At 44.2% G+C, this 24,604-nt stretch overlaps 1 protein-coding gene across 3 annotated transcripts in view; it reads left to right on the forward strand.

The window, feature by feature from the left end:
* The window catches only part of Nell1 (neural EGFL like 1), an 822,199-nt gene that overhangs the window by 96,596 nt on the left and 700,999 nt on the right, over positions 1-24,604 (forward strand). The gene's annotated exons all lie outside the window — the stretch shown is intronic.

Raw genomic sequence — 24,604 nt, forward strand, 5'->3', positions numbered from 1 at the left:
TTGAAGTCAGTTGACATGAGGCCTCTAGTTTGTTGTTTTTCCTGGATTTCTATGGCCCTTTGGAGTGTTTTCTGGGTCCCCATGAGGGTTTTTCTGTTTCAGTGAGATTGAAATTGTGCTGGTAATAGGTTGGTTTGAGTAGTGTGTCTGTTTAAACAATGCTGGTAAAAGATTGGTTTGGGTAGTATGTGTGTGTCTAAACAATGCTGGTAATAGCATGGTTTGGGTAGTGTATGTGTTTAAACAATGCTGGCAATAGATTGGTTTGGGTAGTGTGTGTGTTTAAACAATTGTGCTGATAATAGGTTGGTTTGGGTAGTGTGTGTGTGTGTTTAAACAATTGTGCTGGTAATAGGTTGGTTTGGGTTGTGTGTGTTTAAACAATGCTGGTAATAGGTTGGTTTTGGTAGTGTGTGTGTGTTTAAACAATGCTGGTTCTTCTGGTCATGAGCACTAGGTGTATTCTTGTCTGGTTTTGTCTTTTTCAATTTTTATCAATGTTTGGCAGTCTTCAGAGTGGAAATATTTCTTTTCTTGGTTGAATTTGTTGCTACATCTTTTGCTGCTTGTTCTGTTTTAAATGCTGTAGATGGAATTATTTTCTCCATTTTCCCTCTCACATAGGAAATTATACTATGTTCTAGAGTGGCTCAAAATATAGAAAATGCTTTTCTCATAAGTGTTTTCCGTGGAATTAGTCTGAAAACAGTAAGATGCAAATTAGATGTAAGTGTAATCATAAAAGTACAGGGATTTTTTTTTTTTCTAGAAAGGGTTTCTCTGTGTACCTTGCCTGTCCTGGAACTCTCTCTGTAGACCAGACTGGCCTTGAACTCCTCATAGAGATCCTCCTGCCTCTGCCTTCCAAGTGCTTGGATCAAAGGTGTACAACCACCACTACCTGGCAAAGTAAAGAATTCCCACTATATTTAGACACTCATTTAAGATATAAAATTTCTTTGGGTTTTCTTTTCTTTGTTTTTTTTTGTGGGGGGAGGGAATATTTTGTATAGAAAATATTTAATGAGAAAGTAGGAAAATTATTAGAGTTGATATGTCAGGGGAGCTATGATGAATCCTTTTGTAATTGAAATGCTCATATTCTAGTTTCTATGACACAGCTCTATTTAATTAGTTTGAAATTCTTTTTTGGATCAGTTCACATCTTATAAAAATCATTGATCTCATTAAGATATTCATTTTTGGCAATGAACGCTATATTCTTTTACTTAATAAAAATTTTCGTACTTATGGCATATCTTCTTTCATTTCTAATGTGAGAGAAATACTTTCATTTTTCTTTTTCTGCCCAGACTCCTCGTGTGGCTGTGTAATTTATGGCTCCTTTGAATGACACAGCTTTTAAGTTCCATCGATCAAGTCTGCTCTTCCTCATTTCAAATTCATTGATTTCTCCATCTTAGTTTGCTTTGCATCTTCCTGTTGGTATTTTTAATAGCTCCTCAATGTTCCCTGCAGTTGGGTTCAGTCTTCTGTAGTCACAGTCCCGGTAGCTCACTGAAGACTCTACTTCTTATGGCTGTGGCTCTGAGGATCACACACAGTTACAGTGTGTTTTCATTTTCTCTACTTGTTTGGTAGTTCTGAATTTCAGGCTGATATCCTCTTTGACCCCAGCTGGAGGAATGAAGCATCCAAAGTGATTAAATAAAATGTACTTAATTGGTAATTTCTGGCTTTATTGCTAATTGAGAACATAAAATATGTGCTGTATAGCTTTCTGCTTTTAGAGTTTGCTAAAGTTATCTTTCTTTCTTTTTTAAAACAACTTTGTAAAATCGTAATTAAATTTAGTTCTTGATTCTGTACATGTATATAATGCATCTTTTTTTTTTTTAAATTGGGACAGGATCTCATACTGTAGCACTGATTGACCTAGAACTCTGTGTAGACCAAGCTGGCCTCAAACTCACAGAGATCCTCCCGCCTTTGTCTCCTGCGTGCTGAGATTAAAGGGGTGCACCACCATGGCAGCTTATACTGCATTCTGATTTCTCTGTTTATCCAGTCTTACCTCCTTCCCATTCATTCTCATGCCTACTAGTCCTTTTCTAGGACTCTTCTCCTTTGGTTTTGTTTTTTAAGGATGCTGGTGATAGTGATGCCGGTTGGGAAGGTGGTGATGATGAAGGTGAAGGTGCTGATGCTACTGCTGTTGGTGCTCTTGTTGGTGATAATGATAGTGATGATGCTGATAGTGATTATGGTTGTGGCAGCACTGCTGCTGCTGGTGATGGGGGTAAAGATAAGGTTGTTGCTGGTGGTAACAATGATGATGATGATGATGATGATGATGGTATGGTAGTGGTGGTGATAATGTTATTTGGGTAGAAACAGAATGCAAAACAGTGTCCAGACAAGATAACCATCACTCTGGTCTAGCTTAGTAGTTAAAGGAGAATGATGGCTCTAACCCAAAACTGACTGGTGATATTCAATGTCTAAAGTCACCTTTGCTGATGAAGCACAATGAGGGTTCGGAGTTGTGGGTCTGGGCAGCCTTCCTGCACACTACACAAAATAATCATCTGCCATTTGAAAGCTGCTCACCCTAGGAACTTCATTTCCTACTTTGGAAATGAATGTTTCCTGTGGCCGTGGAGCTTCTAGCTATGGTCAGGCAAGGTTATTGCTGAATGAATGACCGAAATACTCATTCAGTGGCTGGGTTCTGTCTAAGTCACAGGCAGAACCCTCTTCACTGATGGGGAGCCAGCAACCAGTGGTGGTCGCTCCATCAGGAGTCAACTTCTTGGCAAAGTAATATCTGGAAATGCCCAAGGTAATTGAACCAACTGAGTTCCCGTGGGTAGCTTAAGCAGGTGGATGCCATGAGATGGGAAAGTTAAACACAATGGCGATTGAGAATGCACCCGGAGGGAGTAACTGAGATAAGCTGCCTCATGCAATGAGATCGACATTCTTGCAATCCTAACATGTATTTCAAAGGTGATGTTTTTTGTTTTGTTTTGTTTTCCCCACAGCACCAATAGAGCACACTGTATAACAACAGAGTTGAATTTGTCTTGCTGAACTGTATTAGTGGTATTGAAGATTTATTTTTTTTTCTGATTCAAATTTGTTACTATAGAGCTTTGTTAAAACAGAAAGCTTAATTAACGCAAATTAAGTCTAATTGAACAATCTGCTTATATATGAAATGCTATACAATATAGTGGTAAATCTTCTGTTTTTAATTTTATCTCTAAATTGCAGATAAAATTACATTCAAGTATAATTAGGTAGGAGACAAATCTAGGACCTAAAATAAAGTCTTTTGTGGGGTAGGTAATCTGAAGGGATGACGAGGTCATGTGTAGTTTCCTAGTTTTCTTCTTGTGAAAAGGACTTTGCCCAATGATATAGGAAGAGGTGGCTTGTTTGTCCTGGCCACCCAGAACCAAAATAATCACACAGAAACTCTATTATTTAAATTACTGGTTGGCCCATCAGTTCTAGCTTCTTATTGGCTAACCCTTACATATTAATTTAACCAATTTCTAGTAATTTGTGTATCACTATATGGCTGTGGCTTAATAGGTAAAGTTCTGGTGTCCATCTCTGGAGGGGCTACACAGCTTCTTTCAGATTCTGCCCTTCTTTCTCCTAGCATTCAGTTTAGTTTTCCCCACCTAGCTAAGTTCTGCCCTGCTATAGGTCCAAAACAGTTTCTTTACTCATTAATGGTAGTCACAGCACACAGAGGGAAATCCTACGTCACCTACCCTTTTCTGTTTAAATAAAAAAGAAGGTTTTAACTTTAACATAGTAAAATTACACATAGCAAAATAAGTATCAAGCAATAATTATAGTTATAATAGTTATATCTATTTTATCTTTTATCATAACTAAGGAAAACTATAATTATCAATTCTTCAACTCCATCAAAGACTCCGGAAGGATATAATATTACCTAAGTAAACAATAGTTTATTGTAAGCAACTTCCAAAACTCTAGAATTGACAGAGACATCTCACTGCCTGAACAGTCTCTCAAAGTTCTTCTGTACTGTTGAGGCATCCATCTTCAGCCTACAGGCCCATAGTGTCCAGCAGACTTTTCCACGAAGCAGGGGATTTCGAAGACGTTTCGCCTATATTGACAGTTTGTCAGTCACATTTTTTGTGTCCTGCAGAATGTCTGGCAGATTCTTTTGAAGCAGGAACCCCAAAGGATTGTCTCACTTTAGGCAAGTTCAGCAGATTTTTCTTTGTGGGTCCTGCATGTCCAGTTCATCTAGCAGTCCAGACAAGAGCAGTTTCTTCCCCAAATGGCTAACCAACTCCATAAAGAGCCTCTTTGATGCCCGTTTTCCTCTTGAAGTAATTGGTGCTGTCAGGAACAGATGTGTCTCACTGTCATGAAAAGTCCTAAGTTCTTAAAACATTTTAAATGCCATATTGTGAAGGTTTTTAAAAGATTTGAAGAATCCCTATCCATATAAAAATCTAGTAAATCTAACTAACATGACTACAAGCTTGACTATTATAGATGACTTTCTATTAACCTATATTTCTTAATTATACGTTACATTTTTAAATGAGTTGTAAAACATAATACCTTAATTAAGGGCAGAAATATGCATATTACAAAATGGACCTTAACTTTGTATCAATAAACCAAGATCCATATTAATGCAAATCTCTATAGCATATCTCCCTTTAAATGTAAACAAACATTTATAGACAATATTTGAGAATATGGGCGTAGTCCAATGATGCCTAGGTCAGTTCCTGACTCTGTCAGTTCCTTGACAAGTGAATTTATGGAGCTGCCTTAGTTCATGGCTACTGCAGTGTCCCTTCAAGTACAGGGAAGGCGTGATGAACACAGCGTGGAGTTCCAGGTAGAATTCAAAGAGCACCCGAGAGCAGCCACTCCTGTGTTTTGTACCCACAGGGCTCAATAGATGAAGTTTCTTCCCCTCCCTTCATGGCCTCTTTAGCTGTTTTCTAACCCTGTGCTTTTCAGAGTAAAGAAGGTAGAGACTGGTCCCTTTTCACTAGCTGAGTGCTCTTTAGGTTTTTGTAGGAGGCTTGCATGGCTAATATAGAGAAGTGGCTTTTCTAGGTAGAATTCATATTGTTATGTCTGAGCCACAGAATAGCCTTTTTAAATATACATGATTTAAGAAAATAGCTAAATTATTTTTCAGATAATTGGTTGAAGAGTGTCAGAAACAGTGTTCAGAGGAGAAAAGAGAAACTGAGAAGAGAGTACTGTATTACAGTACTTGCTAAAGCCAGCCCAGGAGAAACCTTCCTGCTGGGCAGTTAACAGTATAAGTCCGTAAACTGAACTTCCTTAAACTTAAACATTGAGTTCTTGTGACGAGATACAGTATAAGCTTATATTATTTGAAAGGTATGTGCTTTCTATTGTTAAATTACTTTCATTTGATAAGGGAGGGAGAAGCCGGGATTATTGCCTTTTGAAGCGTATGCCTCTGTATTTCAAACACACCCAGAGTTTCGGTGACTCGGGGGGCCTCAGGTTCAGAACTGCACTCTTGATAGACAGTAGCCTCTTCAACAACATACCCAGGAGGCATGCATGATATTAAGCAAAGCCCATGTAGTGATCAATCCCAAACTATTATTAATCCATTGTAGAAACAATATGGTTAGAGAAGAAATACAGACAGCAGGATACCCTGCTTACCCCAAAGGAGTTGTTGACTCATGCTTGGAGCCATGTATCTCAGCCAAATCAATAGGAGTCACAAATTGCAGCCTAATAGAGAACTGAGGATACATCAGCTAGGAAGACAGAGATGGAAAGATGTTCTGCATGAAGCTGGGGTAAAGAGTTTGTTGGGCAGTAGAAACAGATAACATGTCTGTGTTACTGAAGAGTGTGAGGAAGAGACTGACAGCCTGGGGAGGTAGACAAGATGTCTGATCGTGAACGAGACGACAAGCCCTACCTCGTCTTGGTAAGGCATTGGAGGAGGGACCTGGTGGATGTGTGGCATCATTTGATGCGTGCTTTTTAATGGTCACATGAGATGTTTAGGGGAGAATGGCTTTGTCGGTGCAAACTGGAGACAGAAATAAAGTAAAGATGTTGCTTACAGTAGTCAGGAATCTACACCGCAGACAAGAGAGGGAATGTTAGAGCAGGCCATCTGTGGGGCATAGCTGCTGAGAAGATATGCCTTCAAGAGGGAGCGGACGAGGCCAAGGATGACGCCCAGGGTCCCTACCTGGCCTATGAAGTCCTCTGGTGTGAAGTGTTGGATATCCTTTCCCCAAGACATCCTCTGTGTGGGCCTCACCATGTGGCTTCTAGGGTTTGTTTTGCTCAAAGTTTTAGTTGGACAAGGAATAAAATCACAGAAAATAGAAAAACTATAATAAAGAAAGGTATATAATATGCCCTTGCGCAGTAAATGGGGCCATCGGCTTCCTGCCAGAGACTTCTCACTGAAGGAGATGAAAAGTCAGAAGATGAAAATGTGTACCATCTACAGATGTGTCCAAATGTCAGGTGAGAAGACGTGGGGATGCTGGGCTCCCATTGTTCCGACTGTGTCTTGGCAGAGTGTAGTCTAAAAGGTGTGTCTTGAAGAGCGAGAGGAAGGGCAGAGAGGCCAGTGTCCTGGGAAAGCAGCAGTTTCCAGGCAGAAGCGCAAACGAACAGAAGGGATTGCTGTTGAGAAAATGAGGTTTTCAGGAGCACACTAATTGAGTAAAATTTAAATCTTTGTTGGAAGAAATGAAGCCGTTCAGATGACTTTTGACCTTAATTGAAGACAGGATGCATCATAGCAGTACAGTGTAATGTCTCAGACAGATCGCTCATACTTGTGTATATGCATATTAGATTTTGGATTGCTTGGTGTTTGAGAAATGGAAAAACAGCAAATGTAGCCATTAACCTTTACTTTTTTAGTATAAAAGTCACAATTTCATTAATATTTATGCTTACCATCATTTAGGTTCAATGGAATTCTCTTAGAGAATTTTAAAAGCCATTTTTGAAGCCCTTTGGAATTAGTGGTTGTGAAACACTTGAATTACGGAGTGACATTCATTCACTCAATTGGTTCTGGAGCTAGAAATGCGGGCAAGTGAGTCTTATTAAGGGTGAAGTACAGATTAAATCCTGGCTCGGTGAGCTTGCATGGAAGGAACCCCTGATCCAGAATAATGGTGAGGCCCAGAGGTTGTGTTGCCAAGACAGGAGGCAAAATAGACGGACAAGCTTTCCTGAATACCTGAAAAATTAGAATTCATTCATTATCTGTCAGATGCTAATCTATTTCAGGTACTTGCTTATCTGTGGGGGAAGAACACAGATGATGCACTTAAAGATGAGGAGGATGGACAGAGGGAATGTCCTCGGGGGAGTCACATGATAAATAGGGATGTTTTTAAATATGATAGTGAATGTTGCAGGAAAGAAGGAAATTGTGGGATTGGAGAAAAACCAAGTGGAAAAGAGAGAGGGAGAAGAGGAGAGAGGACAGGGCGCATGAGGTGAGTGTAAAAGAGACAGCGATGAGAAAGACCAGAGAGATGAGCATCCCAGAGGGAGGAGATAACACCAAGTTACCAAGGCAGAGTCCAGTCCGGAGCAGAGAGCTGGGCTGGGTGAGGCTTTGTTGACTTGTGGTGGGAAGGTCACAACTCTGAGTGAGATGAAACTCATGGCAGATTCTGCCGTGACGGCTCACAGTGAAAGATGCTTCACAAATTGCAGTGTGAGCTTCACATGGTGCCCTACTATTTCAGGTCAGAAGTCACTTACAGAGCACCAGCTGTGTGCACAGTTTGCCCACTCACAAGAACTGTTCCTGGCTAATAGAAATCCTTCCATAGTTTACGAAACCGTAATGATGAATGCATATGCTAGAGCCAGTGAACTCAGTGCGGTTTGTTTTATTTTTACAATTTTAAAGTTTCCCCTTTCCCTTTCCTTTGATTGAGTGGCTTGTGAGGTAGATACAGCACCGTAAGAATGAGTTGGCCATTCACCATCTGAAGCCCTTGATGGTTTTACGCACCAGTAGCCATTCCCAAGGGATGGAGGGGCTCACCCCCAGCAAGGTGGCTGTGGCACGGTGGTGGTGGTGGTGGTGGTGGTTATGGGGGTGGCAGAGTGGTGGGCTGGCTAGGAGGAATTGGGGACTCAATGTGTGGGAGGGAGGTGCCCTGACAAGGCCCTGGTGGCTGTGATGCTACCTTCAAGGCAAGACTGGCAAAGGGGAAGTATCTGAAAATGTTCACTCCTTCCTTTGGAAGGCAGCCTCGTGGAATTTGTTAAGAAACAGAATCTTCAGCTTTGAGGATACAAAGGTGGGAACCGCCAGTTCTGATGGTTCGCATTCTAATGATTACAGTAATTTTTAAAAAGAAATAATAAATTAATCATGATCTCTTTAAAGATTAATAGCTGATTGTAATGACTCAGGCCTGTAACCTGAGCACTTGAAAGTCCAAGGCTAAGAGGGGTGGAAACACCATGAGAACAGGGGCCACAGAACCAACTAAGCAGGGATCAAAGAGGCTCACAGAGACTGAAGGAACAAACTCTCTGCACGTTGAATGGGTCTGAACCAAGTCCTCCGCGTATACCTCATGGTTGTGTAGCTTGGTGTTCTCGCGGGACTCCCAACAATGGGAGTGGCGCTGTCTCTGACTCTTTTGCTTGTGCTTGGGACACTGTTTTTCCTCCTACAGGTTGCCTTGTCCAGCCTTGATATGAGGGTCTGTGCCGAGTCTTATGTCCAGTGGGTATTCCTGGGAGGCCTGCTTTTTTGTTTGTTTTGTTTTGTTTTGTTTTTTTGTATTTTTTAAAGGGAAATGGAGGAGGAGTTGATCTGCGAGAGAGGGGAAGTTGGAGGAGGGGCTGAGAGGAGTGGAGGGAGAGGAAACTGCAGTCTGGATGTAATGTATGAGAGGAGAATAAATGTTATGGAAGAGCTCAAGCCTAGCCTTGGCTACAAGTTCTAGGCCAGCCTGATCTACAAGTGAGATCCTGCCCAATCAACAAAGAAAATCCCAAACCTCCAACCTCCCTGGGTTTCCCTGGAATGATGAACGCATTCCTCAGCTTGCCCAGCTCCTAGCTTTCTTTTCCGTCAGTCATCACAAGTTGACGTGAATTTCTTTTTTATTTTAATTAATGTACTTAGAAGAAAAGTTAAAGTCTTGTGCTATTGTCTTTAATAGAAGGAAATGAAAGAATCTTACAGAGCTATTTATTTTAAGAAAAGCACCGCAGCCTCCTAGCCTGCTTCAGTGGGTAAGGGGCCCACTGGCCTCCTACCCCAGAGCTGAGCATCATCTGCGGAGGTGGAGTGGCTGCAGAAGGGTTCTGCAAACCAGAGGTGGCATGTCGAGATGGCTGTTGTGACAGAGGCTCTCGGGGAGCTCTGCAGAGCAGGCGATGCCACAGGGGCAGTTATTTCGTTGCAATGAAAGAAGAGTCTAGTTCCAGAGCCGTCGTTTGGGATGGATGCTCTCGAAACTGCGAAAGGAGAGAAGAAGGGCAGGAACCAAGACACTGATCATGCGCAGTACAGGGGCTTCTGTACCTCTCTGGGCCTTCAGCGCTTAATTGGCTTGAGGACTGGGGAAACCATCCATTAAGCTCAAGCCATGCCCAGTGTTCAGATCACTTCCTGTTGCCTGCAAGTTAAGGCATAGGACTCTGGGCTCCATCTCCAGTACCATGTCTGCTTGCATGCCACCATGCCCCACCATGATGATAATGGACTAAACCTCTGAAAATGAAAGCCATCCCAGTTAAATATTTTTCCCCCTTGGTAAGAGTTGTCGTGGCCATAGTGTCTGCCTCTTCACAGCAATAGAAACCCTAAGACATTGGAGCCGATAGGTTTGATGGGGAATGCTGGGAAATACTGCCCCCATTGCAAAGTGTCTCCTTGTCTGGCCACAGCAGTACTGGGCCAGCGGAGCCAGCATAGGATCCCTCTGAAGGGTTATGGGAATTGCCATCATGGCCCATATGTTGGTTTAGTTGTGCCTGAATGCTGCTGCCTCTGCTTGTGGATGTGGGATAAAGGATCGCACCCAGCTCTGTGAGGTGGGACTCCTCCTCTCTTCACTCCTGGGAAAGTGAGCTTATTTGGTGCTTTATGCCTTGGTTTGGCCTAGGCACCGGGACTTCAGTGGCATGCCTTTGGAGCTCAGTGAAAACAGACCTGAACTGCGCAACTGTTTTAGTCAGATTTTCTCAGTCATGATGTGGCCAGTGCGTCCATCCCTGCTCAGAGAAGCAGGGTGATTGCAAAGCCAGAGGGCCGTTCTGAGTCTGGAGACTCGGAATAAGACTTGCAGTACACTCAAAGAGTGTGAGCCATGAAGCTACCTTAAAGTAATCAGTGCTACCCTTGACCTCTGGATTGTATCAGGAGAGCATTTAAGTTTTTAAAAACTCTAATAATTTGTCCTTGAGCTTTTAAAAAAGAAACTAGAGGGTAAGCTAGGGGACCTTGCTAAAGGTTGGTGTACAGCTCTATCTCCTGCACCACACAGTCAGATGGCTGTGGTAGCAGTGTGAGGTGGGGAAACGGCATTCTGTATTCACTGAAGCTACAAACTGTGACCTACTTACTCATCTTTGCTTTTTCTGGAGATTTATACTTGGTTCTCACATCTTCCAAAAGCAAGCCTAATTCTTTCTAGCGGCCTTGTGTTGCTATCAGTTACATTAAAATTTTAAATAGTATTTGAGAATTTCATATAAGAGTACTGTATTCACACTGTCCCTACCTTTCCCCTTCCCTCGGATTCTTCCATCTTCTTCCCTCAGTCAAATCAATGACTTCTTTGCAACCTGTTAGGTCCCTACAGTGCTACATGCATGCACACAGGTGTGTTTTCAGGACTGACCACCTGGTACTGGCTAGCCAATCTGGGGACTCTTCCCTGGGCACAACTATTCTTCCCACTCCCACCACCACTCTGTTGTCTTGGTCTTTAGAGACATGTCCTTAGTCATTGGTGTCACCCCTGTTCAGGTCTTAAGCAGCCACGTTGGTGAGACTTGAAGGGGGCAGCTTCTCTGACATTCCTAGGAGACACAGTCTCACGGAAAACTTTATTTCTCTGGTCTTAAACTCTTTCTGCCTCTTCTTCCATGATCACCCCACAATTAGCCTTTGGAGCAGGAACTGTGTTGGGGGGCGTCAGTCGGATTGGGTTCCATCACTCTTCGTCTGGATCTGCTGTGGTTTTCTGTCCTGGTGAGTAATCATCTTTGCTGGGTAAGAATAGTGTGTGATTACAGCAGCTCCCACTTCATTGAGCCGCTTCTTCCCAAGGCCCTTATCCATGGCTTGCCCTTGGAAAACAAGAGCTCCAACCTGCAATCAACACCAGAATCCTTCCACGTCATTTCTCTCATGTTTGGAGAACCATGGTAAATGTTAGCATATCTCATTTATATCAGAACAGGGGGCTCGGGAGACCACGGAGGGGGCTAAGTGCTGGTCTAGCATGAAATCAGAATCTAAATCCTTAGCACCTACATGAATAGCCAGGTGTGGCAGCACAGGCCTGCCGTCCAAGTGGTGGAATCTGAAATTAAGCATCCTGGGTACTTGCTGGTCAGCCAGTACAGCCAATCAGAAAGCCCCAGGGTGAGTTAGATGCCCTCTTTCAAAAAATAGAGTGATAGAGGAAAGCAGTTGATGCCGACTGCTTGCCAATGCATGGGTAGACATAGACACACTCACACACACATACAAACACACCAGGTAAGAACACACTGGGCCTATGCTATGGATTTACAGAACATGGTCGTGTTTAATCTTTATGATGAGGCAGGCTCAGTTCTTATTTCTGCATAGGATGAGGAAACAGCAGCATAGATGCTCATCTGCTTTGCCAAGGGTCAGCTTGCTAGAAGAAGGATAGAGCTGAGCACCAGACCCAGGAACCTGGCTCCCTGGCGGACTTCCTTTGCCTGTGTGTGGTGCTGTTCTTTAACCCCGATTCTTTTGCATTATCGATCTTATTTTCATCATACAGTTCGGTGTGGGTGGCTATACTTGCTGTCCTGTATGACTCTGTATGCTGGCAAACAGTGAGAGGTACTATAGGTCTGACCTGGGTTCATGGCCCCAGCAGTCTTCAGTCCAGAAAGAATCAGTCTTTGAAGAGTCTGGAAGCCTGGACCTCATGGAGTAGGCAAGCTTGTTGAAGAACTGTTTGGATCCAGTTAAATGTTTCCTTGGTGCTTGTCTGTTGAAATATTACTCAGGTGTTCAGCATCCAGTCCAGCCTCACAGTCCACAAAGGGCAGCATCTGAGACATTGTTTACCTGCTAAAGTTTGTAGGCATAGAGACCTGGACCACACCAATGTCTGTGCATGTTTTGCTGGAGGCGACTTCAACTTGTCTAAAGTTTTAGTGAGATCCATCATTTCTGAGCTGCCCATTCTGTGAATGTAATTTATACACACACACACACACACACACACACACACACACACACACACACACACAAAATGTTATCTCTTCAAAGCAAGCTTGTCTCCTAGGAATGGATAGGTTGGCTGGTGTGGTAGTTTGACAGAGAAATGTCACTGATAGAATCCACCATTTAAACACTGTGTCCCCAGTTGTTAGTGCACTGCCAAAGGTGGTTAGGGGAGGTGTAACCTTGTGGAGGAAGTATGTCACTGACTCGGGTCATGAAAGTTCATCATACCGAAGCAGGAAGAAAGCTCCATGAAGTTTTAGGAATCTTCTCTTCCTCTTGCAAAGGATTCAAAGTGTGGTAAGTAAAACTGCAAGGGTCCATAATAATCCCAGTTTTCATCTCTGAGAGCACCTTGGGGGCATGACTTTAACTATACAATTCCTAGGGGACAAATAGAAGTGACCTGACTGTGTGAGCTCCTTTCTGGAGGTGAACAGGGAGACTGGCAGCAGGCATTTCTGGAGGAAGAGGAAAAGCTTCCAGTGCAGACCAGGGTAGAAATGACTTTGGATCCTAGGCCGGTTTGGATGGTTCAGGAATTCTGGCCATAGGATTTTCAACAGCCTTTTCCAGTGTTGGCTCTGTAGGTGACTAGACCATTTCTGTGCTTGGAGAAGGATGTTTCTGAGGAAGTCTCATGTGGGTCTCTTCAGGCAGAGTTAGAATTTAGGGGGCTGACCCTTCTCCAAGAGCACCTAGTGGGTCCCAGGTGGTCCTGTGTGCTGTGTGTGCCTGCGGCCAGATCAGGGCTTTCCGTTTGGTCTGCTCTCATCTTTCCTTTTCTGAAACGTTACTAAGCGCCTTTTACAAACTGAGTGCCATGCCAGGAGCTGGAGAGACTGAGACGTGCCCTTGAGGGAGACATGCATCAATAATTACAGCAGTGGCGGTGTGTTTTATAGAGAGATGGGCTGTGGCAGATGGCTTCTCCACTAACTCAGTAGAAAACCTACTCTCTGATCTTGGCCCTGAGCCTCTGTGTTAGCTGGGCCCTGTCTACACTTCTGATCCTCTCTCTCGGCATAGCCCCACTGGCTAGCTTGCTGGTTTGTTCTTCCTTCTCTTCCTTTTCATCTTCCTCTTCTTCTTCCTCCTCCTCTATTTACTATTATTATTTTTATTATTATTACTACTACTACCACCACCAGAAGATAAAGTTATTATTCACTATGAGTTATGGTACAATGAGTTTTTGTTAGTTTTTAAAATTCTAGGCTAACGTTTTTTCATTTGATTTTTTTGAGAATTTTATACATGAGTTCTATATTTGCATCGTTTTTCCTTCCTCTTTCCCTCTAACACCTCCCAAGTTCCCCCATTCCCTATCAGATGAAGAGCTACAGGCAATTAGCTGCTGCAGAGTGACAGTCTTTCCCAGCATCGATTCCCCCAGTAGGTTGCTCAACCCCAAGTGGCCAGACCCAAACACACACACACACACACACACACACACACACACACACAGACACACACACAGACACACAGACACACACAGACACACAGGCACACAGACACAGACACACACACACACACAGACACACACACACAGACACACACAGACACACAGACACACAGACACAGACACACAGACACACAGACACACAGACACAGACACACAGACACAGACACACACACAGACACACAGACACACACAGACACACAGACACACACACACAGACACACACACACACAGGCACACAGACACAGACACACACACATATATGTATATATGAGCATCACTAAAGGGCCTCAGCGGGCTGTATTTACAGATTTATATGCCTGTATGTTATATATATATATATATATATATATATATATATAAATTAAAGATGTTATATATATATATATAAATTAAAGAGTGAAAGGCTTATAAATAAGGAATAGTGAATCTTCTCTGCGGTAAGGCGTTTTCACTGGCTCTTCTCGTTCAGTCCCGCAATGCCCTTCCTCTCTTTTCATGTCTTCTTATTCCTTAGGGAGCCCCGCGCCATCGCTCCTGACAGCCCTCTGTCTACAGGTCCTTCTCTGCGCTGGCCTGTTTTTCCCTCTTAAGCTCCTTCCCGCCTGCTCATCATCATCTAACACAAGGAATACTTATCGTTATCCCTGTCTTCAATTAGATAGGAAATGCAGGCGTAGGAACGTCATTTGTTTTGTTCATGGCTGTATCACAAGCACTTTGAACATCTTGTTGGTATTGGAAGGGGAAGAAGCCAATAACTGCGATAGGGAAACCGGAGGGAAGATTTACAGGTAAAGTAGCATTTAAACTTGAACTCAAAGCATGAGTAAGACTTTTGGGGGCTGAGGACGTGACTCAGGGATTCAGAGGACTGGTGTTCTTCAGAGGACCTGGGTTCAATTCTCAGCACCCACAAGGCAGCTCACAATTGTCTGCAACTCCAGCTTCAGGGAACCCGACACCCTCTTCTGGCTTCTGTGGGCCGCAGACGTTGCAGGCAGAACCACCAATATACAGAAAATAAAATAGATACATTTTCAGAGTTTCCTAGGTGGATGCTGTGTGAGCTGCAAGAGGGGAGGAGGGTAGGCAGAGGGTGCTTTGAGGCAGAGTGTGACACATTGTTTCAGTCCCGTCTGCCTTGTTGGTCTTCCTGCTTCTTGCAGGACACAGATTGCCCGGCAGCATCATTTGGGAAGCTCATACTGCAGTGTTTCTTCTCAGGCTTACAGTGCGCTACTGTGTGTCAAGGACCTGATGGGGCTTGAGTCTAATGTGACATGCTTGGGGAAGGGGTACTGGGTTCACTCCACTGTACTACTACCAGTTCGCAACCAGCTCATCTGAAGTACGTGGGGGTTTCACATGTTGGCAGAGGAATAGTAAGACGTCTTGAGTTGATTGTAGGGTAATAATCAATGTCCATCTCCAAAAGGGCTTGTTATCCTTGTAAAATGTCCAGCTGTTTTCAGAATACTGAAAACCCAGGATGGAGCTGGACCTCCATTTGGGGCTTTTTCTTCACCCTGACACTTTGGCATTTTAATTGAGCCTTAGCAACTAGATCTTTAAAATGAGATAATGTTCAAACACTGTAATTAAAGTTTTTTTTTTAAAGGGCAGTAATAACTTACATACCACCAGGCTCAGCCTGGGTTTCGCAGTGATTCATGCTTTGCTCAGTCTGAATATCTGTGCTGTTCTCTTGTGTGTTACTGAGGAATGATTGTTTAGGAAATGCGGGAAAGGCATGGTGAACTCTTACTTGCCCCACAGCAAGGAACAAAGTACTGCTCTCTAGCTTCCCCTAGGTAGTCAGTCAGTAGTAATGGGGCAGGTGCTTTTCTGTCTTCCTCCTTTCTTCTAAGACATTTCTTCCAAGGATATTAAAATGATTAATCAGGCTGGGTGGTGGTGGTGGTGGTGCACATCTTTAATCCCAGCACTCGGGAGGCAGAGGCAGGTGGATCTCTATGAGTTTGAGGCCTAAACTATCTACAGAGATAGTTTAGGACAGTTAGGACTGTTAAACTCACTCTCTCTCTCTCTCTCTCTCTCTCTCTCTCTCACACACACACACACACACACACACACACACACACACACACACACACAAAACCCTGTCTCAAAAAATCAAATAAAAGCTCAATCCAACTACTGTTCTCAGTCAAGTCCAAATGGGTCAATGGGCGTCCCTAAGTCAGGAATGGGTGAAGTAAGTCAGTGTGGGAATGGTGGAATCCACAGAGTAGGTGACAGAGAAGGACAGCCCAAGGCACAGGGAGCAGCAGTGGGTTGGGTTATTAAGCAACATAATGGGCAGAGAGACTGCAGGGGATCTGCAGATGTTAAAGAGGCCAGCTTAGAGAATGGCTGGCTGCAATAGCATAGCAGGACCCAGGGGAGCCGGGGTATCATTTCCTCCCAGGGAGAGACCAAACATGGAGAGTACAGCTGTAGATGTCATCACCGACAAGGCCTATCGCCCTGGCAGGACATGGCAGGGCAGGGCATGAATCCTTAGCACAGACATTCCTGGAGCTAATGAGACGTGATTTCTGTTCCGGGGAAGAGAAGCCTTTGGCCAGAGCAAGAGTCACTCCCAGGGTAGGTGTGCCAGGGGTGTGTGGATGTGGGCAACTCCAGAGATGTGATGGTGGATTCTTGTGTATAATGAAGAAGACGGGGCTGGATGTTCAGGTAGATTGTCATAGTGCCTCTGTCAGGGTAGTGTGTTAACTGCTTTCAGCTGCTTGAGTGGATGCTAAAACAAAGTCTTGAAGGTGGGCGTAAGTAGCTAACGACCCAGGAATGAAATAACATGTCCAGCTCAGGAACCAGCTCAGGAACCAGCTCATACAAATGCCAAAGAAAAGGCATCTCTGAGATGAAGCAGGGATGATCAGAAGTGACCATAACCTTCCAAGGCCTGTGCGCATGCTTTGGTTAAAGATCTTGACATTGTGAAGCAATGAACTTGGTGAATGAATGAGACACCTTTTCCGATTGATGATGAGGAAGGAATCTTGAAGTATGCAGTCTGTATGATGGCCCTGGAGGAATATCTAAAGGCTTGACCGGGAAAGTTGGAGGAGACAATTTTGATCTGGAAATGGAGGCAGAGAAAGGGTTGTGAAGACATGTCTGGAGTTGCATGGAAGAGATGTAACAACAGGATATCCGTGAGGACCCTGGAAACACCGAGGCCTTTTCTCCACAGGACCCTCATCCCTATGTACCATAATTGTAGAAGGAAGAGCCAAATGCTTTAAGATGACAATGTAGGGAAACTCTTTAAAAACATCTACATATTAATCCTTGGGAATTTGTGTTGAAGTAAGTGCCCAGCTGAGGGTAAGGAGCACATTCTGTGGACATATATGCAAATCATAGCAAAGCAACTATGTTGTATGCAGTTTTTGAAAAGACAGGAAAAATATTCCAGACACAAAAGGACAAAACCTGCATGCCTTCCCCCATTTGTGAATCCAAGCTTTTTGTCTGTCTGTCTGTCTGTCTGTCTGTCTGTCTCTCCATGTATCTATCATCTATGCCCATCTGTGTAATGGTGTATCTATCTATCCTCCCTCATAAAAAATAGAGACTTAAGGAAGAGTTGGAGACATATAAAAAGCAACCAATCAATATATGTGACATGAAACAGGAAGGGGTATAGGAGGGGAGAAAGTTCAGTGAGCAAAAGGAGGGTAAGGGGATGAGGAGTAGGAAGAGGAGCAGCCAAAATGGAGTACCTATGAAAATGCCATAATGAAAGCCTTTAATTCAAATGCTGATGTAATGAAAGTGAATCAGCAGTCCAATGAAACAAGACTCTAGAGGCTCACAGTCATCCAGCTAGAGCAGGAAGGCAAGCTGAGACACGCGCAAATTCTCTTGCCCCCAGGGATTCCATGATGGTTAGATAGGGGACTGACTGCTGAAGCGAGGACCAAAGGGATAGGACTTTTAAAGAGATGAACACGTAGTGTGCTGTTGTGAGCAGCTGGAATGCCGGTGGTCCAGAGTTCATGAGGCAATTTCACAGGGCTGAGGTTTGGGCTCGCCTGTAGCTTCTGGTGTAGTACCTTCTTAAGCATCCGTTAAGCCTCCATGAAGGAGAGCCACTGAGCAGAGATTGCTCCTTGCACATATGACTTATATTTCTGTCTTATTGGCTGGAACATGGTCACATGACCGCATATGGTTGCAAAGCCATGGGGTAATGTCGTCTTCCTTCTGGGTGGCCATGCGTTTTACTGTGACTCCTATACTCGAGGAAGGAAAACAGGTATACCTTGAGGCAGCCGACCTTTCTGCTTCCACAGTCTTCCAGGTGTTTGCGAAGAAGGTCCTGGGCTCCTCTCGGCATGTGAATGTTAATTATTTCGAGGGATTAATTTTCATTGCAGAATTCTGGATGAAAAACACTTAGGAAAATGGAGACCCATGCAGAAAAATTTTCTGAAGTGAGGCTTGGAAGTTGCTTCCCTATGACTTCCCACCATGAAATATTCCTAGCCAGAGAGCTTTCATGGGAAGGAGCTCTGTCTGTGTATTTGGTAGATTCAGCTTAATTTGCCTGTACCTGTCATCTTCACCTGTGCACAGAGGAGAGAGACGGTGGGGATCAGTAGAGATCGGAGGGTGTGCTTTTGGATGATGCTGATTTTTAAAAGTTAACGTTTCAATTTCATACACTAGTGAGTGTGTTTGTTGCGCTATTTCCATATATGTTTAAGTCTGTACCTACCCCGTTTGCACATACCTCCTACCTTCCCTTCCTGATTTCTGCTCTTCGCTGTTCTGTGCCCTCAGCACAGCACCACAGTAAGTCTGACCCTGCAGGTCTCCAGTTTGCTGTTTCCTTTAAATGCACCCCTAGAGGTGGGGTAGCTGCTAGTCTTTCTTTTGGTGGGTGTGGGAGGGAGCTAGGGTCTTACTGTCTTTCCTAAGGTTGTTATGTTGAGCTGAAGTGATCAAATATTACCTAGACATAAAAATGGACTTAAAATCTTCCACATGAGAGAGAGAGAGAGAGAGAGAGAGAGAGAGAGAGAGAGAGAGAGAGAGAGAGAGAGGAGAGAGAGAGAGGATAAGAGAAAGAGAAAAAATGTAATGTTTCTCTCTCTTTTCTTCCCTTTTTTCATGAGTGTATCATTTCCCCTGGAACTGGAGTTACAGACAGTTTTGAACTGCCACATGCATGCTGGGAGTTGAACCTGGGTCCTCTGGAAGAAAAGCTAGTGTACTAAACTACTGAGCCATCTTCTCCAGTCCTCTCACTTTCTTTCTTCCTTTCTCTCTCTCTCTTTCTCTCTCTCTCTCTCTCTCTCTCTCTCTCTCTCTCTCTCCCTCCCTCCTTCCCTCCCTCCTTCCCTCCCTCCCTCCCTCTCTCCCTCCCTTCCTTCCTTTTTTCCTTCCTTTTTTTGTTTTATTGAGACGGGGTTTCTCTGTAGCTTTGGTGCCTGTCTTAGAACCGGCTCTTGTAGACCAGGCTGGCCTTGAACTCACAGAGATCCACCTGCCTCTGCCTCCTGAGTGCTGGGATTAAAGGTGTGCGCCAGCACCGCCCGGCTAGCCCTCTCACTTTCTATATGGCTTATTTTGCTTAAAATAATCTCTCCAGTTAAATTGTTTATGCTACAAATGATAGAATTTTATTTTATGATTATATTTGAGAATGTCAGGCCAATATAGCAATCTTGGACAAGACAGCAAGACTCTGTCTCCTCCTCTGCAGCTCCCTAGCTTCTGGATAGGTACCCAAAGGAAGTGAAGTCACCATACTATAGACTTGCTTGCACTGGCTTGCTTTGGCCTTGAGCACAGTAGCTAAGATATGATGTCATTCTAGTTGCCTAGCAACATGGGAGTGGATGTATCAGTGACGATTTTCATTGTGATGAAAATCTGGCAACATGCAGTTTAAGGGAGGAAGGGTTTATTCTGGGTCAAAAGGGCTCATTCAGTCATGGCAAGGAAGGCAGGACACCTGTCAGGGAAGCCATGGCAGTAGGGGCAGAAGGCCAACTGGGTCACACTGCATATCCAGTCAGGAAGAAGAGATTAATGGATGATATTGCTCAGGCCTTTGTTCCTTTTTATTCATGTCCAGGATTTGACGAATATTTGGCATATATGGAGGCTAGGAAATGAGTCTTGCTTGATTTGAGAATGCATGTGGGTGTAACTGGTGATAAAGTAGCAAGCAGCCTTCCCAAGCATCATGCATTGCTTACTTTTAAAAACCTGGTCACTTCTTGGGCTAAGCACTGAGGCTCTAAGAAGGTTCTGGATCCCAGTAGGCATTGTACAGTAAAAGCACCCGTGTCCCGAGGTAGGATTATAACACTTTTGTCTGTGCTGCATGACGTCAGCAGCCTCAACCTCTTCTGCTGTCAGCAGCTCCACAATCCATACCATTTCTTAGGCACACTGCTGTGGGACAGAAGGGCGTGGGTAGTGTTAGATCAGCCTGGCTCCATCCCCGGATCTGCCGGCAGTCAGAGGTGTCATATAAAGTTAGTCACTTTATACCTTTGAACTTTGGTTTCTGTATCCATGAAGTAGGTATATTTTCTGCCTGATGGTCATAGTCAGAGATCTTGGGACAATATAGGACATGCAGTTGGCGCTCAGCAGTTGTTCATTACTGTTATTAACGGGACTGTTAGGAGACACTATGCTCTCTGTTTTTGTTTAGGCATTGTTTAGTTTTCTTTTTCTTTTTTCTTTTGAGAATCTGTTTATCCTCTGTTTCTATTTTTGGAATGTCTGTTGAAATGAGACATATTTGGCAATCTGGTCTTTACATCCCACTTGCAAACACCAGAGGCTAAAGAATCAGTTAATGGTGAAAAAACCCTGAGTTACGCTGCCGCCGCAGTGACCAATATAAAGATCCATCTTCCTGGCCGCTTTTTGAGAATGAATCCAGGGGCTTTGTGCATCTGCAGTCTGTCCTGAGCTGGGGGGAGGAGGGCTGTGTAGTTGTCTTTGGTTGATCTTTCCTAGTCACCAACGATGCAATGAATTCTGTCCTCACCTGACTTCCAGTTTTTGCTCAGACACCTACCAATTTCATGTGGGATGGAAGGATCTTTCATTTCTTTCCCTTGCTGTGTTATGTTTTTATAAATAATTCTTTTCTGTCCAGTGTCTTAAAAGTTAGCTTATTACTTCTTTACTGTTCTTGGTTTGTGTGTATATGGTGTGTGAGTGTGGGTGCATGTGTGTATGGTGTATGTACACAAATGTGCACACATGAGGAAGCCAGAAGAAGTGTCTTGCTTTATCACTCTCTACTTTATTCTTTGAGGCAGGGTCTCTTTCTGAACCCGAGTCTGGGACTCCAGCCAGTAGATGGCAGTAGCGCTCCCTTTGCCACCCCTCACAGTACAGCTGGCTTTTCACATAGTGCAGGGGGCTCACACTCAGGGTCTCAGGCTTGTCTGGCTACTGCCCTCACCACTGAGTTGTCTCCCCGAGCCCCGACCACTGTCCTTCCTGAGGTTCACTTTCCCATAAGCGCATGGCAGGGGATGTCACAACTGGAACCCAGGCGAGCTGTCTCCTCTTAAGTGGGAGGAAATTCGGGTGGAAGAGCAAGTGCGTAGAGCGCCCAGCCTTTCCTTTTGCAGCAGTATCTCCCATGGGGCCAGGCTTCCTGGGCTCTATCTCTGAGGGAGGAAGCAGTAATTTACTTTTTAAACTTTTCCCTTGGTATTATTTTAGATGTAGAGGGAAGTTGCAGAAATGTACAGATCATCCATGTGTCTCCCACACCAAGCTTGACTCCAATAATAGCATGTTACGTAACCACGCCTGGTAGCGTCCCTCTGCACTGTGTGGTTTGTATCAATTTCCCCCTTTTCCACTGAGATCCTCCCTCCCCCATCCCCGAGTCTCACCCCGCACCCAGGAACCCACGTTCCATTAGTCACTGGTTCTCAATGTTCAGGATGTGACAATCTCAGACGTGCCTGTCTTTCAAGACTTGACACTTCTGAAGCATATGGCCAGTTACTTGGTAGAAAAAGCTCGTTTTGAGTTTTTGACATTTTCTTGTGACTAAGCCATTCTCTTGGCAAGAATGTTGTGGAAGTGAAGTTGCCTTTCTTCCTGTACCGTGTCAAGGGACTCCTGATGTCTGTGCAGTCTTACAGCGACCACACATCACCTCAGTTGGGTAAGGTGGGTGCCTCCTCCCGTTCCTGAGAAGTTTCTGCCTTCTCTTTGGAATTAGAGAAACAGTATATCCTAAAGGTCTTTCTAGGCCGCTGCTCACGGACGAGGGAGTGCTCCCGCGGCCTCTGTGGCAGAAAAACTGCAAACGGAGAGGGACAGCTTGGCAGTACCCAGCTGTTCTCTACCTTACTGCTTTGCCTTTCAGCCTTTCGGTTACCACCTTCACCTCCTCCTCTTCCTCTTTGTCATTGTCCTTCACCCTTTCCTCTTCCTCTTCCTCCCCTTTCTCTTCCTTCTCCCCTTTTAACACCATATAACCTCTTGGGGATTAAGGAGGGCATAGGTTTTCTTTCTGTGTTGTAAGGTGAGGTCCTCTGTGAACACACATTCATAACACAAAACACTGTCTGATGACCGCAGTTCTCTTAAGGGGAGAAATTGTCTAGCCCTCAATAGAGATGCTTGGGGCCAGAAGTGTTTTGGATTTGGGCTTTTTTTCCCATTTGTATTTCACACATACTTTATACCTACAGTCTGAAGATAATTTAATGTAATATTTTTAGTGCCCTTGTATGCAATTGTGACATGTCATATGAGGTCAGGTGTAGAATCAGAAAACATCTTTTCACCATGTGCATTATTGTACAGAGAGGAACACTTTCATTTAAGAATATATTCCACATTGGGCTCCTCCCCCCACACTGCTTGCCCTCTACCTCCCCATCCTGTTAAGCCTCCTTTGCTCCTAGACATGGATCTCTTATCAGACACGGTGTTACGTATCAGTGTACAATTTAGAAGCCAGATGTGGAATTTTGACTTGTAGTACCCTTCCAGTGTTCAAGAAGTTTTGGATTTCAGAACACTTAGGCTTTTAGTGAGTTTTTTCTTTGCACTTGGGGTACCAACTTATGTTTCCAATGTAGCCAAAGATACAGTTTTTATGACTGTGGACTTCTTGGGATGGAAACACATACCTTACCTTCTCTTTGGGAAGCTTCAGTGCTCGGAAGCCACTGCCTAGCAAATTCTTCCCAGAGTAGAGAAGACGTCAGTCATGATTTTAAGTTCTGCAAATTCTGATATTATTCTTGTGTTCTTATATTGAAGAACAGGGTGTAACTTAGATACACTGTGAGTTTCTTCTCCAGTCCACCTTGGAATTTTCACAACTAAAGTCAACGAGAACAAGCTGCAGATTGTGTGACAGTAAGTGAGCAGTATTGTCACCAGCAGGACCTCACTAGTGATGCATATTGTTTCCATCCCAGACCTACTGAATCAGAGTATTGGGTATGCTTTATAACGGAGTACAGTTGTTAGACATATGTGTGGGGTACAGTGTGATGTTTATTTTGTTTTTTAAATCATTTTTGGGTGTGCTCCTGTGTATGTGTATGTAGTGTGTTTATGGTGTGTATATATGTGTGTGTGTTTGGTGTGTATTTGGTGTGGTAGGCATGTGTATGAGTGTGTATGTGTGGTGTGATAGCATGTGTGTGTGTGTGTGTGTGTGTGGTGTGGTGTGTGTGTGATGTGACGTGTATGAGTGTGTGTGTGTGTGTGTGTGTGTGTGTGTGCTGGAAATTGACTCTGGGTGTCCTTCTCTATCCCTCTCCACCTTAGATTTTTGAGAAGGCATCTCTCATTGAACCGAGAGCTTACTAATTGGTCAGACTGGATGATCAGTGAGTTCTAGGGGTGTGCCTGACTTTCCTCCCCAGCACTGGGGTACAGGTGCACAACACTGTGCCTGCCTGGTTTCTTCCCTTACCTCAGAGCTGCAGTTCCAAACTCAGGTCCTCATGGGTATATGGTAGGCACTTAACCAGCTGAGCCACCTCTGCAGTCCCCAGTGTGGTACTTCAGTACATGTACATAATATGTAAAGGTCAGGATCTGTGGCATGTCTATTTCCTTGGACTTTTTTTTTTTATTTCCTTGCATTAAAAACGTGCAAGACCATCTTGACCGTTTTACAAAGGCCTGTTAGCTGATCTCTGCCACAGTAGCTTGATTGTGCGGTAGGTTATTGCAAGTTACTCCTTCCTTGAGCTTGCCTCCCCTAAGATGGTTCGTGTGTACCCTGAGGTACAGGAACACTTTAGAAAGAGTACTCTGGGCTCAAAGGGACCCTGTCTCCTACATGCCTGGACAGTTTCCGCTGTTCAGGACCAGAGGAAGGTGGCCCCACTGTGAGGGTGGCAGAAATCCACTTCATCCCTTGGAGGTGCAATGGTGGCAGAGGACGTCATAGGAGCTGTCACAGCACAGGGTCAGCCTCAAAGCATCCTGATGCTTCAGTAGGGCGAGAATGTCCTGGGCTCATCAGCTTCCTCAAGTTTTGTTGACCCCAAGAGGAAGCACTGTCATTAGAGTCCCTTATGCAGCTTCCAGTCTGCTGGAGACGGAGCGTGTAGGTGCCCTAGCACCCCAGACGAATGATTCTAAAATCAATTTTCCTAATGGCCAGTTTA

Source organism: Myodes glareolus, chromosome 24 (assembly GCF_982192425.1).
Source record: "Myodes glareolus chromosome 24, mMyoGla1.1, whole genome shotgun sequence".
Classification (NCBI taxonomy): domain Eukaryota; kingdom Metazoa; phylum Chordata; class Mammalia; order Rodentia; family Cricetidae; genus Myodes; species Myodes glareolus.